The sequence below is a fragment of the Oryctolagus cuniculus genome, chromosome 11, assembly GCF_964237555.1.
Source record: "Oryctolagus cuniculus chromosome 11, mOryCun1.1, whole genome shotgun sequence".
Taxonomy (NCBI): Eukaryota; Metazoa; Chordata; class Mammalia; order Lagomorpha; family Leporidae; genus Oryctolagus; species Oryctolagus cuniculus.
The window spans coordinates 80,992,355-81,008,540 of NC_091442.1; the positions used below are offsets into that span (position 1 = coordinate 80,992,355).

Consider the following 16,186-nt stretch of genomic DNA (forward strand, 5'->3'; position numbering starts at 1 on the left):
CATCCAGAATTTATAAAGAGCTAAAGAAATTCAACAACAACAAAGCAAAAAATTGAAATAAGAAATGGGCAAAGGATTCGAACAGTCATTTTTCAAGAAAGGAAATTCAAATGGTCAACAGACACTATAGAAAATGCTCAGGATCACTAGCCATCAGGAAAATGCAAATCAAAACCACAATGAGATTTCACTCCAACCCAGTTAGAATGGCTTGTGTACAGAAATCAACAAATGACAAATGCTGGCAAGGATGTGGGGGGGGGGGGAGAGAAGGTACCCGAGCCCACTGTTGATGGGAATGTAAACTGGTGCAGCCACTGTGGAAGACAGTATGGAGATACCTCAGAAAGCTGAATATAGACCTACCATAAGATCCAGCCATCCCACTCCTGGGAATTTACCCAAATCAAAATAAAGCATATTAAAGAGTTATCTCTACCCCATATTCATCTCAGTGCAATTCACAATAGTAAAAATATGGTGTTCATCAACAGTTGACTAGATGAATAGTTATGATAAATATACATTATGGAATGCTACTCAGCTGTAAAAAAAATAAAAAATGAGTAACAGTGTTTTTTTTGTTTTTTGGTTTTTCTTCATACTATTTGTTGAAATCTTTTACTTAGTGTAGGGATAACTATATGTTCATTAGGTAAACTGAAAATAGATATTTGTAAAAATTAAGAGTGGGAATGTGAGAGGGAGGAAGAAGGGTTGGCACATGGGCAGGAGGGAGGGGGGGAAATGTCACTATGTTCCTAAATCTGCATATATGAAATACATGAAACTTGCATAACAAATACAATTTTAAAAAAATAAAATAAAAACATGATAAAAAAAAAAAAACCTCATGTTAATACTATCAGTTTTCTAGCAGATTTTCTCCAGGGCCCTAGCCTGCTCTTGAAAGCCCTAAATCTTAATTTAAGAACAAAGCAGGAGGAGTAATTTATTGGAATGGTAAGACACGCAGCTGTCCATGTGTCCTCAATATGCATGTGTTCAAATCGAGTTTACCAGTTTTCACACAGTAAACAAACCTGGGCAGGTCTCTGCAGGGCGAGGCAGGAGATGGAGAGCCCACCATTCCCCGGCTGGCTTCTCTACCTGTAGCTGAATACACGCAATGTTTTTTTGTTTTTTTTTTGTTTTTTTTTTGTTTTTTTCTAACTTCAAATTTACTTTTATGAGTATTGCGAGGGGGGCAGGGAGGTTGTGAGAGGGGAATCTTAGTATCTTTAATAGAACATGCCAACTTTTTAAAACACAACAGAAGAATTTAAAAAATGAAAGGAGATAATAAGGTACTTAAAGCTAACCAGCTAGGGTGTCTTTTTGGTTCTCTTTGTTGTTAGAATCCTATTCATAGTACAGTGACTTGAATACAATAGAAATTCAGTTAATAATGTTGAATATACAGAGAGAGTTGTAAGCTGCAAGAAAAAGTATTTACTGATTGTGTTGATTTTTTTTAAAGATTTATTTATTTATTTGAAAGGCAGAGTTCCAGAGAGAGAGGGAGAGATAGACAGAGATCCACTGGTTAGCAACCCAAATGGTTGCAATGACCAGTTGCTGGAACTCAGTCTAGGTCTTCCACATAAGTAGCAAGGACTCAAAATACTAGAGTCATCACCTAGTACCTTCCATGGTCTATACATTAACAAGAAAGTAGAGCTGAGAGCAGAGCCACACTTGAACCCAGGTATTCCAAAATGTGATGTGGCCATCTTAACGACTGCGCTAAATGCCTCCCCTACTATATTTTAAAAATACATATTCAATGAATAATGAAGGAAGCACATTTTTGGAGGCAGACAATGTAATTTTAAAGGAACAATTATCCTCAAATAATTCTTCAGAAAAAAAATTGTATAGGAAAGTTTCCTCTTTCTTAACTAGCCTGTTACTTCAAATTATTAAATGCAGAAAATACCAACAAAACAATGAATTACTTCTATTAACACTCATGCATTTCATCCTATGTTTTCACTTATTGTCACTTGTGGATAACATTTATTTGCATTTCAATAAAAAATTTTTCCATAAAACAAGGATATTCCATTATAATTTTTTAAAAATATATTTATTTCCATGAAAGGTAGAGTTACAGAAAGAGAGGAGAGAACCTTCCATCTGCTGGTTCACTCCCCAAATGGCCACAATGGCCAGCAGTGCGCCAGACTGAAGCCAGGAACCTGGAACTCCTTCCGAGTGTCCCACATGATTGGCAGGGAACCAAATATTTGGGCCATTTTCTGCTGCTTTCCCAGGCAGAGAGCTGGGTAGGAACTGGAGCAGCCTGGATTTGACTGACATCGATACAGGGTACTAGCATTGCAGATAGCAGCTTAACCACTGCTCTTCAATCCCAGCTCCCAATTTCTCTTAAGACTGACTTTTAGTCATTACCATTCGTTACCCGAGGTGTAGCTGCTTATATTAGAAGACAAGTTCTCAGAGTCTGTTTCATTGGAACCCTTTTAGGCCACTAATGAAACACAAATGCCAGAGCTTGCAAACTGATACCTCATTGAGTGATGCATGCTAATTTTCTTTCTAAAGATGTTTAAATAATTTAAATTGCTAGCTGCATTCATTTATTATTGCTGGGTAAAAAATAAACATATGCATAGCAGTATCAAACAACACTTAATCATTAGGTTATTGTTTTGTAAGCCATATATTGGGTGAGTTCAGTTGGGTTCACTTCTCTGGGTGTCACAAGATCAGGATGAAAGTTTGATTTTGGGAGTGTTCTCATTTGAAGCACTTTTAGGTTGTTGGCAGATGTACTCACTTTTTTTTTTTTTAACATTTATTTATTTATGTGAAACTCAGAGTTAAAGAAATAGAGGGAAAGACAGAGGGAAAGAAATCATCCATCTATTTGTTCACTCCCTATATGGTCTCATTGGCCAAGTTTGGACCAGACTGAAGTCAGGAGCCATGAGCTTTATTCAGGTGTCCCATGTAGGTTTCAGGGGCCCAAGTACTTAATCCATTTTCTGCTGCTTTTCCTAGGCCATTAGCAGAAAGCTGGATCAAAAGTGGAACAGCCAGAACACAAACCAGTGCCCATATGAGATGCCGGCATTACAAGCAGTGGCTTTACCCACTACGCCACCACTTGCTGGCCATCAGCCTGGGACTGTCCCCAAACTCTGGTGGCTGATCAGTTCATGGTGTGGCCTCTATGCCTTTAAAGCCAGCAAATGTCTGTGTTAACCTTCCTGTGTTTTGATAGTATTGATTAAAATCCAGCTAGATAATTACCTTTTTGCTACAGACTCTAACAGTAGGGGAGTAAAATATTATCAACATATTTCATCTACATTCAAATGGGAGGAGATTATACCAGAAGTGGGCTCCTTAGGAGTCAGTCTTAGAATTTGGCCTAACACATTTACCAACACTTAAATATTACAGTCTTCTATATAAATATGCAGAAATCCCATTTCTCTTAAAAATAGGATATCTGGCAACACTGGGCTGTTTTCCACCATTGCAACAATTGGCTAGTTGCAATAAATGATGAGCTCTTTGAAGGAGACATGCTCACCATCCCCTATCAGTGTACCTACCCACGTTCACTCTGTACATATTTCAGCTTTCAACAACAGCCTTACACAATAAACAAGACTGCAACACAACATTTCACATTCATACCTCTTCCAAACTAAATTTATCCAGGAAACTAATCATCTCAATGATATCTGCACTTTGAAGATAATGAGACAATCTAAAGCTTAGCACTGGTGTTCCTTTTGCCTCTCAAGAGTGATTCTTGTATTAACATTTCAATAAACTTAGTAATTCTGAGCATGTACTGTCTTTTAGTCTGATAAGTGAATAATATTTCACAAATTAAATGCTACCACTGAGTTAGCCCATGCAAAAGACACAAATGTACTCTCAGTGGACAAATGTCTTCCCGTGTAATCATGCCAGCAGCAGAAAATGGAATCTGTCATAAAAATAAATTATCCAAGAGTCAGACCATGTTCACACAGCACAGCACTAAATTTCATTTCCCTTGTTCTTTAGCTGAGAGCCTAAATAAACACTTATAAAGCAGTATGAGAGATGGCATTGTTCATGGAAGTTGGGTTCTACAGCCTCAGAATTCAGATGTATGAAACGTGGCAGCTGGGAGGCCTGGTGCTCTCCATGTGCCCGTTTCCCTGTGATCACACCGCCTTTGGTAAGGATCTCCAGATTCGGGAGATGGAAATTTACAAGGAGAGGTGGTGCAGAGCCTTTGCATTGCGGTTGTGGGACCGTGGAAGATGAGGCTGTGGCTTTTAAAGTTTAATGTAACTGCATTTCATGGTTGTCGTGGTCTAACTTTGGGACCTTACATGTTAGGATTAGATGTTTGGAAATCATCCTAGAGTGAGCAGGGAACTGCTCCATTTAGGATAATAGCAGCACAATAGGTAGAAGCATGGCCTTTGGAGCAAGAGTTTATGGGTTTTAATCCCACCTGCTATGGTTTGAATGTTTGTGTAGCCTGCAAAATACGTGTTGAAACGTAATCCCAAATGCAATAGTGTTAGGTTGTGAAGCCTTTAGGAAATGATTAGATGTTGAAGGTGAAGCATGCAAGAGTGGGATTAGGGTATATATACAAGGGTCAGAGGAAACTAGGATGTGTTTTCTTTAGCCCGTTCTGCCTTTTATAATTTTTTTTTTTTTTTTTTTTTTTTTACTTATTTGAAAGGCAAAGAAACAGATACAGACAGAAATACAGATCTCTCATCACTGGTTCACTCCACAAACCTCTGAAATAGCCAAGGCTGGATCAGCAATCAGGAATTTAATCCAGGTCTTCCATGTGGGTGGTAAGGACCCAACCAGTCAAGCCATCTCCTGTTGCTTCTATGGTGCCCAGTAGTGGGAAGCTAGAATTTAGTGCAGAGGCAGGACTCAATCCTAAGCACTACAATATGGGATACAGGTGTCCCAAGCAGCATATTAACCACTGCGCCAAATGTCCTACCCCAGAGCCTTTCTTTATTCAGAAAGAACTCTAAGTAAGCCCTGCCTTAGACCGAGGTGGAAATGGAAAATAGGTTTCAAATAAAATTTAAAGGAGCTGTGTTGTGGTGTAGCGGGTAAAACCTCCACCTGCAATGCTGGCATACCATAGGGGTGCCAGTTCATGTCTCAGCTGCTCCATTTCCTATCCAATTCCCTGCTAATGTGCCTGGGAAAGCAACAGAAGATGGCCAAATACTTAGGCCCCTGCCAACCATGTTGGAAACCCAGATGAAGCTCCTGGCTCCTGACTCTGGCTCTGGCCTGGCCCACTGTTGGCTGTTGCAGTCATCTGGGGAGTGAACCAGCAGATGGAAGATCTCTCTCTGTGTCTCTCCCTCTCTCTAACTCTGCCTTTCAAATAAATAAATAATTTTTTTTTAAAAATAAAGTTTAAAAACTGATACAACGCAAGTGTGCCTTGCCCTTGTAACACACAGGAATATATTTTTGTTTCTTTCTTTTTTCTTTCTTTCTTTCTTTTTTTTTTTTGACAGGCAGAGTTAGACAGTGAGAGAGAGACACAGAGAAAGGTCTTCCTTCCGTTGGTTCACCCCACAAATGGCCGCTACGGCTGGCACGCTGTGCTGATCCAAAGCCAGGAGCCAGGTTCTTCCTCCTGGTCTCCCATGTGGGTGCAGGGCCCAGGCACTTGGGCCATTCTCCACTGCCTTCCTGGGCCACAGCAGAGCTGGACTGGAAGAGGAGCAACCAGGACAGAACCGGCGCCCCAACTGGGACTAGAACCCGCAGTACTGGCGCCACAGGCAGAGGATTAGCCTAGTGAGCTGTGGCACCAGTCAGGAATATACTTTTGAAAAAGGATTAAGATTTTTTGGGGCCAGCACTGTGGCACAGTGGGTTAAAGCCCTGGTCTGAAGCGTCGGCATCCCATATGATTGCCGGTTCTAGTCCTGGATGCTCCTCTTCCAATCCAGCTCTCTGCTGTTGCCTGGGAAAGCAGTAGAGGATGGCCCAAGTGCTTGGGCCTCTGCACCCACATGGGAGACCTGGAGGAAGCTCCTGGCTCCTGGCTTCGGATCAGCGCAGCTCCGGCCGTTGTGGCCATCTGGGGAGTGAGCCAGCAAATGGAAGACCTCTCTCTATGTCTCTACCTCTCTGTAACTCTTGTCTTTCAAATAAATAAAATAAATCTTAAAAAAAAAAAGGATTAAGATTTTTTTCATCCGTTAGCAACTTTTATGTAGAGTTTATTGCTTACTTTTAACATTTTTTAAGATTTATTTATTTGTTTAAAAAGCAGAGTTACACACACATGCGCACCCGCACACACACACAGTTCTTCCATTTGTTGGTTCATTCTCCAAATGGCCACAACAGCCTGACAGGAGGCAGGAACTCTGTATCGGTCTCCCATCTTGGTGGCAGGGCTCCAAGCACTTGGGCCAACTTCCGCTGCTTTCCCAGTCTCAATAGCAGGGAATTTCATTGGATGTGGCATAGCCGTGACTGCTGTATGATTCTGCAGTATGATTCCACAGTCCAGGTGGCAGCTTAACTCTCTGGGCCACAACTCATTATTCTCATTTTTAAGATGCTATTAAGATGTAGATGATCAGAGTAACTTACTCCAGGTCTTATACCTAGTAAATGGCAGATGTGGTTTCTTAGTCTATTTGTGTTGCTGTAACAAAATGCCATAAACTGGGCAGTTTTTGAACTAGAGAAGTTTATTGCTCATACTTTACAGGCTGGGAAATTCACAGTCAAGGTGCCAGCAGACTTTGTGCCTAGAGAGGGTCTGATACTTGCTTCCAACATGGCATCTTGTTGCTGGGACCTCTAGAGGAGATAGAAACTGTATCCTCACATTGGGGTGACTGGGTCCCATATCGTACAGCCTGGGTTTGAGTCCTGCCTCTGCCCTCCATTTCATCGAAGAGAGGGTTGGGCATGGCTGTCACCCTGAGACTTCCTAAAAGAGTGCAGTACAACGGGACTTTCCAATCTGGCATTGGATTGTGCATTCCAAACACCTTGCTGGTTGCTTTACCTTCTTTCTGCACAGAATAGATACCCAATTACTTAGAAAAGAGGAACAATTTTAAATGATGAAATTATAATGTAAAATAGCACTTGGGAACTTATAGGTGGATTTCTGAAGCACATAGCTCTTTAAAACTGGATTTTATATCAACAGCAACGCTTAAGGTACACCCTTGCATTTAGATTGCATTTGGTTTCTAACTGTGCTCTCAGGAGATGATGCATTTGCTACCCCGCAGCCACACAAGAGCTGACCTGAAGGTCTGGTAATGGGAGTCACGGCAGGACAGGCATTTAAAAAGTTCCCTCTGCTCTGTGACCAAGTGTTGGTTGAAAATAACGCATCTGAAACTGTAATTAAAGGAGGTATTATGCTTCTAGAAAATTCTCAGAAAATTATTACAAGAAATGGTGGCAGCTGTCTAATCAGTCTGTAAAAGAAAGGGTGAAGAGATTCAACTAATCAGTGTGAAAGATGGAAATAAATTACTTCTCCGAGAATATGGAGACAGCAAAATAGTTTTAGACTATAAGAATTGTGTCTTATTCTGAGATGGAATTCTTAGAACATATGTGAACTGAGATCAATCATTATTAAAATGGGATCATGGTGAAGCTGCCCATTTCACTGAAGTTCTAAAATATTTTATCATGTGAACACTTTTCATGTTTTTTTTTAATAATCAACTAATAATGTTTATAGGAGATACATTTGAATGGATGGTTATGTGAAGCCTTAGAGAGCTGTGATAAGAACATTGGGTCCAAGGCAGGTGGGTCCAGGGCCAGTGCTATGACGTGGGGAATAGCTATGGCATCCCATATGGGCTCCGATTTGAATTCCTCGCTGCTCCACTTCTGATCCAGATCCAGCTTCCTGTTCATGTGCCTGGGAAAGCGTGAGAAGATGGCCCAAGTGAAGAGAAGTGACAGGATATGAATTTGAAGACTATATCATAAAAAGCACTTTCATAGTCTCTCTTGGATAGCACACTCCAGAGGAAGTCAGCTGCCATGTTCTAAGACCACATCAAGCAGCCCAATGGAGAAGTGCACCTGGCCAGAAAGCGAGGAGCTCTGCCAGCAGCCCACAGGTGCTCAGCTCTTCCGCCAGAAACCATGTGAGTGAGTCATGTGCAGATGCATCCCTCAGCCCCAGTCCAGCCTTCAGATGATTGTAACCAGCAGCAGCCACCTTGGCTGCAGCAAAATAGAAGACTCTAACCAGAACCACTCAGTTTATCTGCTCCCAAATTCCTGATCCATGGAAACTATGTGAGCTAATATGATTGTTGCTATGAGCCACTCAATTGTGTAGGTCATTTGTTATATAAGTTGTTTTACCAATATTTTCAAAGCCAGAATTTGGGGAATGGTCTCAGAAAAAAATAGAGCAGTGCTGTCCATAGTAGTAGCCACTAGCTACATGAGGCTATTTATACTTAAATTAGCCAAATTAAATAAAATTTAATATTCAGTTTGCCCATCTTAGCTATACTTCAAGAAACCCAATAGCCAAATGTCAGTGTCTACCCTGTTGAGTAATGCAGAAACAAAGCATTTTCATATGTGCAGAAAATTCTATTAGGCAGCAGTTCTCTTGAGCAATATAGCTCACATTGGAGCCTACAGGGACTTAGGTAAATGTGAGTATACTGGGCGACTTTGTAGCTTTTATTAGGGTTTAAATATTAAAGATATTTAGCATGTTTATTTTTAAAGAAGAAATATGTTGTGAGTCACTTTGATAACCATATTAAAATCAAGCTTTGCTAAGTGATATCTGTTTTATTTTAGACCTTGTGCACAACTGAGAGCAATATTTATTTAAAAGAGAGAGTGAGAACATGCATTCACGTGTGAGTGTGGGCCACCCCACACTGAGCTCTACCCGTTATGAGTGGGCCAGAGGGTTGTCTATGAGGTGAAAGTGGGAGAAAAGGCCAGAGAGAGATTCTCAAATGTATTCAAGGCAAAATAGCAAAAGAGCTCCACCTCCCACCCCTCACCCCTGAATCAGACTCTGTTATTAGTTAGGGGGTGGTACCTTATTTGAATAAATAAATGGGGTGGGTTTCAGCATGCATGAACTGTTCTGGGATTTTTATGGTGCCTTCTTACATGGGGTCATCATGGCATCTCCTCCTTCTTGGTCCCAGATGAGACACAAGTGCATCCTGGGAATGTAGGCATATCAGATTAACAGGTGAAGGGATACAGTTACAATGCAGGGCTGGCACAAATTCCATCTCACCTATTTCCACCGGACTCCCTGCCTCATTTCCCCATATCAGTACCACTCTAAATGCTGAGGGCTATTGATAAATGGCAACATAATAAAACAATTGCATAAATAGGTGTCCTTAAAATATCTGTGATCCTTTCAACCCGTGGTGGCAAATATGGTTTCTGAGTCAAAGTTCAGTCATGGGAAAATCTATTCACCATATAATATATGAAGTATTCAGTGTTTCCTTTTAAGCAAAACAGTATTGTCTTTACTTGTAATGTGACTATTACTGATTATATAATTTTGTATTCATAATTTTTATGCACTTAAGAATACAGTGCTGATTCTATACATCATTTTATACATAACTCTCTCAGGTCAACTCATATAACTTAGGACATGTTACAAAGAAGAAAAGCTGGAGAGGTCCTTCCAAGTTGCCATCTAAAGGGCTACTACCCATCACAGATGAGCACTGTGCCTACAAAGAAGTCTAGTTTGCCTTTCACTTAACAGACTTACATTTTAATCTTGACCTGCAGAGAAAAGGATCCCTACATCCGAATGACCCAACTGGAGGGAAATTTCTTGCATAGTAGCATGCCCCTGAAGGAGGTATTTTAAAATGGGGACTCTCTTCTTGTACTTCATCGCTTCCCCAGTAGGTGGCCCTGCCTACACTTTGGCTAATGCATGTGAACATAAGTGCTTCTTTGATGATGCATTTCATTAGCTCCGCGAGACACCTAACTGCTTGTGGAGAATGGGCTTCTAAAGAGAGAAAGGCTTTTGATGAATGCAGTAGAATTACATTAAGTAATCGGCACATCTTTTGTTATGTTGATTGTGTCCTGGTTTTTATTTGAATTGGATGAAAAATAAAAAAGGTCTGAATTTCTCCCCCAGCTATGCACATGTAATTTTTTCTGGCAGCACACAGAGCTAGATCAACCCTTTCTGGGTAAAACAGCTTGGCCTTGGAACGAGATGTTTTCTCCAGTGTCCTCTTTCCCTGTGTCATGGAGTGGCCCTCAGAAATGCCTCTTCCCATTATTGATGAGAGCAAACCAAACTGCCTGGAGTCACTGCCAATCTGGGGTTAAGTGCTCTTGTTTACTTTTTTCCTCCTTTTGTCCCTCAAGTCCATTAGCAGACAGCTTCTGTCATCTCCTTCCACTGTGTCTCATCACCTCGCTACAACACTAAGTTCTTTATCCTTGCTTAGTTTATTTCTCTTTCTTTAATGAGGCTTACCTGTAAATATTTTCCACTCAGCCTTCTCTGAAGTCTCTCCAGTTTTTCCTCTTGAAGGTGCTGCATTTAGGGTTTTTTTTTTTATTATTATTATTAAGTGCTGCTAACTTCCATTGTTGACATCGGTTTAACTGGTAATGTTATCTTTGAGATATGTTTTTTTTTTTTCTTCCTTAGAGGAAACAGGGCCTGCTTTCATAGATCTGAATAGAGGAAGCACCCATTTTCTCACTAAATTATTTCCTGAAGCTCACAGAATAAATTAGATGTCCTTGAAACATATTTCCCAAAGGGACCGGTTTATGCCTGGGGAAGTCACAGAGTAGACAATGGGCATTTGGCTACGTATAACACACTCACATCACATCTTGCACTGCCAAGTGCTTACATAGTCCAAGAGTTAGAGAAAATATACCTGATTCTTTGGGAATTGCCAGAAATAAATTAATCTTGTATTTTATATATAATCTCTCACTTCATTTCTTTTAAAAGCAATATTATTTTTCCATGTGTCTCAACACTTCTATCTGCAATAGAAACACTAATCCTGGACAGTAGTAAGCATTTGGCATGGCACATTCTATCTGTATGATAATTTAAAATAGTGAAGTCAGGTGGCAGTGTTAACAATGGACATACCTGTATCACGCTTGTTTTGCACGAATGTCTCTGACATTCCTAAAACATTACCAAAGCCTAAAATCCTGCTTGTGTATGCAATTTAGTCATTGGGCAATTGATAGCCAACAGAAATCTCATATGCTAAGTAAAATAAACATCAATTTAAATTAACAAATTATACCTTTTTGATGTATAATTATAGAAGGTTTGTTTTAAATGTTTTATTTCATCTACTTGAGAGAGAGAGGGAGAGGGAAGTGGGAGAGAAAGAGAAAGAAAAGAGAAAGAGAGAGAGAGAGAGAAAATCTTCTACCTTCTGCTTCACTTCTCAAATGCCTCAGGGACCAGGGGTGGGCCCAGTGGGAGCCAGGAACTCAAATACATCAGTAATCATCTGCTGCTTCCATTGTGTGCATTAGCAGGAAGCTGGATCACTTACTAAGAAGATGGGACTCAGCCAATAGTAGTTTCTTTGATAAGGGATGTGGGTAACCCTTGTGGCAGCTTAACCCACTGCACTGCAAGACCTGCCTCAAAGTGAGTTTTAATGTCTTTTGGCAAAGACTATGTTGTTATATTTATCCTTAAGCTGACAGTTTAAAAAATACATTTTCCTTAGGTTGACAAGCTTTTTAAAAATGTTTATTATGTCATTTATAAATGTAAATGAAGTTATTTGAAAATGAAAAATCATTTGTACTATTTTACTTTAATATTTGACTAACTCAAGTTCAATAGCTTAAAATCTCTTAGACATTTTCTCAAGTGACTTAAATCCCTTAAAATGCATTTAAATTGAAGATGAGTTGAATTCTTAAATACTTCCCATTCTTTAAGCACTGCCTGATGCACTCTCAGCTTTTTTTTTTTTTTTTCTTTTGACAGGCAGAGTGGACAGTGAGAGAAGAACAGAGAAAGGTCTTCCTTTTCCGTTGATTCACCCTCCAATGGCCGCCGCGGCCGGCGCACACCACGCTGATCCGATGGCAGGAGCCAGGTGCTTTTCCTGATCTCCCATGGGGTGCAGGGCCCAAGCACCTGGGCCATCCTCCACTGCACTCCCTGGCCACAGCAAAGAGCTGGCCTGGAAGAGGGGCAACTGGGACAGAATCCAGTGCCCCGACCGGGACTAGAACCCGGTGTGCCGGTGCCGCAAGGCGGAGGATTAGCCTAGTGAGCCGCGGTGCCGGCCGCACTCTCAGCTTTTGAGTACCTCAGAAATTATTTCCCTGCTTTGTATCTGAATTTGTTGCATAGTTATTTATCCATAAAAGCAATAACTGTTTCAGGCTGTCCTGCTGAGTTGGCCTCGGAGCCAAGCAGATCTCTGGTTTCCTAGGTTTTCAGGTAACTAACTCCTTCCCCTCCCATGGAAGAGGTGAGGCAGGGGGATTGTTTATAGTAAACTAATAGAAGTAAGAGGGAGACCCAAGGAGAGACGTTACCAAAGTCACATCCTCTCCTTCACCCTTACTCCCGGGTTTGTGTTTTTGTTATTTGGGCTGAACCATGAAAACACATCCCTGAACAGGGCTGTGATGTTCTGTTGGTAGAAGAAACCAGCCTGTGACTTGTCATAGCAGAACTTTGTTGGATGCAGTTGCACAGACAAGGAAGACCTAAAAAGTCTACCACTAATGTCATGGGAGTCAAGAATAAAAGTTAAATTCCACAGAAACAAAAGGCCCAGGAGGTTTTAAAGGCTGGGGAGAGCTAGCAGAAGGGACTGGAAGACGTGGTTAAGATTAGGCCATCTGTGTTTGCTAATTGGGGTTTATCCCAATATTAGGCTCCTGCCCACTCACAGAGACTGAGGGATCCGGCTCTGTCTTTCATGAGTACACTGATTACATTCTGCACATCCTTGAAACAGACTTTCTTGGGTTATAGAAGGTCCACATCTGAAAGGGAAAAAGTCAAACTTAACAATTGCAAGTTTCCGAAAGTAAATGCTCTAAGAGAAGGGAAGTCAAAGCCTAGAGTTAGGGATAAGCCTGCCTGATGTGTAATCAGATTGAGAGCTGTAGGCCCTATTGGACAGATACCAAGCTGAAAGGGTCAGTTCTGGACCCAGAAAAATCAGAAATGGACAAATCAGGATATGGACAAATCAAATATAAACAACTCTGTATCCGGAAAGAAAGAATGAGAAAGAGGCAGCATTCTCTCCTCCAGCCCAATATTTGCTGTTGCCTAAGAAGTGCTTGTGTAATTGATCAGTCTTGGATCTATTCTAATCTATTGTCCAATGTACTTGGAGGTATAACCACAGCCATCTGCTGCTTCTTCCTATCTCAAATGCTACTTCATCCTCTTTCAGGATGTACTTAAAGAACATACTAAACACTGAAATGTGCACTGATACTTGTTATTCTGATGTATTTAATATGCTTTATAAAGGGTAGAGTTTTTCTTGTTGAGTGTAATGTAATATTAGAAATCAACTTGCTAAACTCTGTGTTCTGACAAAGAAGATGAACAATTTACATCAAGAAAAATTCATGCCTGAAGTGTTTCATTTTTTTGAGAAAAAATTATTTAGCAATCTCCTTTATGATGTACTGAGCTTTTGTAGCAACTTGCAATTTAATTTTTCAGTTCTTGCTAAGGCTTGACAACTAAACCTACAAAGGGCAAAGTGACTAGTTTTGATTTAATGAAAGCAGTGGATATCATGCAGAAGGTGAGAAGAGGTGGACTCTATTCATAACAGAGGAAATTAAAGTTTTGAATTTTGATTGATTCTGGAATCTACATGTTTTGGTGATAAGATGATAAGATATCTTACATGAAGAAAACCTGAATTTAATAAAGTGCAAATATAAGTATGTTAATTGAAAAAAGTTAGAAAGTATTAGAAAATCTATTCATTTTGTAAGTGCATTGATAACAAAAAGTGCTTCAAAGGGATTTATGTAAATGTAATGAGTTCAAGCCTTTATCTTGCAAACTTTATAAACAGCAGTAGCTACTTGAGAGGATGAAAATAATTGTCCTCAGCTCCCATGTGCGCCTAAATCATTAGTACAATTGTATTTATTTATTACTTCAAAATGACTCCTTATTTCAGTGCAGTACAGAGTTAGAAATATGTAATTTCAACACTTTTTCTTAACAATTTTTGTTTTTTATGTAAGGGTAGGTTCCCATCCTTAATACTGTTGTTGTTATCACTTTCTTATCTCTTCTTAAGACAAAGTAACCCTAAATTATTTTATTTCAGCATGATCATTTTAGAAACAGTAGCCACTTCCTAGTCCTTCTCTCAAACATCATCTAAATTACAACCTATGAATTTATTTTAGAGTGCAAATAGGACCTGCTACTCCTGTTCTTAAAAATCTTTATGTATATCTCCCTTTATATAAAGCTTCCAATAAGCATTTTGCAATCAACTCCTACTAACTAATCCACATTCTTCTGCACTAATTTCCATGAACTTCTCATTGTGGTCACCACACTCAACACTTCACTGTTCTTATGTTTTATGTATGTAAGCCAAAGTTTAAGACCCTCTGCCTTGGATAATTACCGTGTACTTATATTGCTGACCCTGTAAGTACTAAAACTTTCTTTAATTATAGTTTATTTCTCTAAGTAACTTTCATCATCAAACTAGTATTGTTACATGCCCACCACATGTCAAGCAATGTTCTGTATTCTAGGAGATAGTGACAACACCCCCACCTCAAATACACATGCAGAATCCAACATACACATTTCTTTTAAAGATTTATTTTATTTTATTTGAAAAGAGTTACAGAGAGAAGTAGAGACAGAGAGGTGTTCCATCTGCTGGATCACTCCCTAAATGGCTGTAACAGCTGGAGCTGAGCCAGTATGAAGCCAGGAGCTTCTTCTGGGTCTCCTTTGAGGGTGCAAGGGTCCAAGGACCTGTGCCAGCCTCCACTGCTTTCCCAAGTGCATTAGCAGAGAGTCGGGACTTGAACTGGCACCCATATGGGATGCTGGCACTGCAGGTGGGGGCTTTAACCTGACCCACAAACTGTCAGCTCACAGAGTTGATAGACTGGTAGAGGAAAGACAATATGTAAGTAAATATTTTGGTAAGGTAAATAGTGTTAGGATAAGAAAGCAGGGAATGAGGAAGTGAGAATGGGTCCTGACAGGTGATAGAGGGGGCCAGCCAGGAAAAGTCTAACTGGGATGGTGACTTCTGAGTGAGGACCAGAAGGAAGTGATTTATTCAATCCCACAGAAAATCGGTGTAAACTCCTTTCAGTCTCAAAGAAGAGCAGAGGCAAAGACCCTGGGATTGGAAGCATGCTTTGAGTAGACAAATGGTGAAAGCAAGAAAATCTGAGAGGAGGCTCAGTAGTACTACAGGCAAGATACAGTGATAACTCGGGCCAGGAGAGGAAATGCAGTGGATGGGGTAGGGTCATGGTTGGATTGGGGGTAAAGAGACATCAACGATGATGACTATGGTGGTTTATTTTCTGTCAACTTAGCTAGGCTAGGGTGACCAGTCATTTGGTCAAACACTAGTCTAGATATTGTTGCACAGGTCTTTTGAGATGTGATTAACTTTTACAATTAGTTAGTTTAAAGGATGTTATCCTCCATACGCTGAATGATTTTCATCCAGTCGGTTAAAATACCATACCTTATGAATAAAAATTAAGGTTTCTTGAAATAAGGAATTATGCCACTAGACTGTGGCACAGAAACTGTAACTGAGTTTCCAGCTTTTAGATGAAAGACTATAACATCAACTGTCTCCTGAATCTCCAGCCCATAGTGGCTTCTGCACAGATTTCAGACACATTGACATCTATCACTGCTGAGCTAATCCCTCAAAATTACTGCCTCTCTCCATAGACATGCACACATATCCACATAACTCATACAAGGGGGCTTCAAAGAGATCATACGGACTTTGCATTATTTTTAATTTTTTAAAAAAGTTATAGTCTAGCACAAAGATTATTTTAAATGAAATGATAATGCTATTATGAAATGAGATGGCAAAAGGAAATTGGTTAATGGGCAATCTAGGAAACTCAGATT

At 40.1% G+C, this 16,186-nt stretch overlaps 1 pseudogene; it reads left to right on the forward strand.

Annotated features, from left to right (window-relative positions):
• The first annotated feature begins 6,817 nt into the window (after window positions 1–6,817).
• On the forward strand, window positions 6,818–7,632 carry LOC100357824 (10 kDa heat shock protein, mitochondrial pseudogene; annotated as a pseudogene).
• The last annotated feature ends 8,554 nt before the right edge of the window (window positions 7,633–16,186 follow it).